Genomic DNA, 633 nt, shown 5'->3' on the forward strand with positions numbered 1-633 from the left:
AAACGTGTCATGGTGTAGTCAGAAAACAGCAAGCGGTTACAAGGGGATAGAACAGTCTTTTTGCAGACGGACAGTCAGCACGTGTGTCAGTCACGGAAGCAGAAAACCTTACAGAGTATTTCTGTCACCTGGGAAAGAAGCCGATAGATTTTGTCCTTCTCTGGTGGTGTCCATAGAATAGAGGTCCTCGATTTTGACATCCCGACAAAAAATGTGTGACTGGCAGGTGTGCTCCAGACAGGAACTCTGTTGCCTGAATTTTTACAGAAGTGTTGACATACAATATCTTTACCACATGGGATGCATCAGCAAAGGGCATCGTAAAAAGGTGTGTGAGGTGTACCTCTGGTGATAATCCACAAAGCTGAAGTAATTGGTAGTGTACTTACATAGTAGTTCATAATTCTGAAAACATTGCCATGTGTATTACTTGATCTCTTCAGGAATGCTGCACTGCACCTGTGTTGAGGATATTTATTTCATATGTACAGATAGAGCAAACTTGAAACTCCAGGTTGTCATTTGATTTGACCTGGGTTGTAAGTGATGGGGCAAAAACTGAACCCCGGCTTGGTTTGGTTCGATTGTTTGGTTTTGGAGAGTCCCCGAGATACTTATTTTAAATCTTAATGC

Source organism: Giraffa tippelskirchi, chromosome Y (genome assembly GCF_054371585.1).
Source record: "Giraffa tippelskirchi isolate mGirTip1 chromosome Y, T2T-mGirTip1v1.2.pri, whole genome shotgun sequence".
NCBI classification, from domain to species: domain Eukaryota; kingdom Metazoa; phylum Chordata; class Mammalia; order Artiodactyla; family Giraffidae; genus Giraffa; species Giraffa tippelskirchi.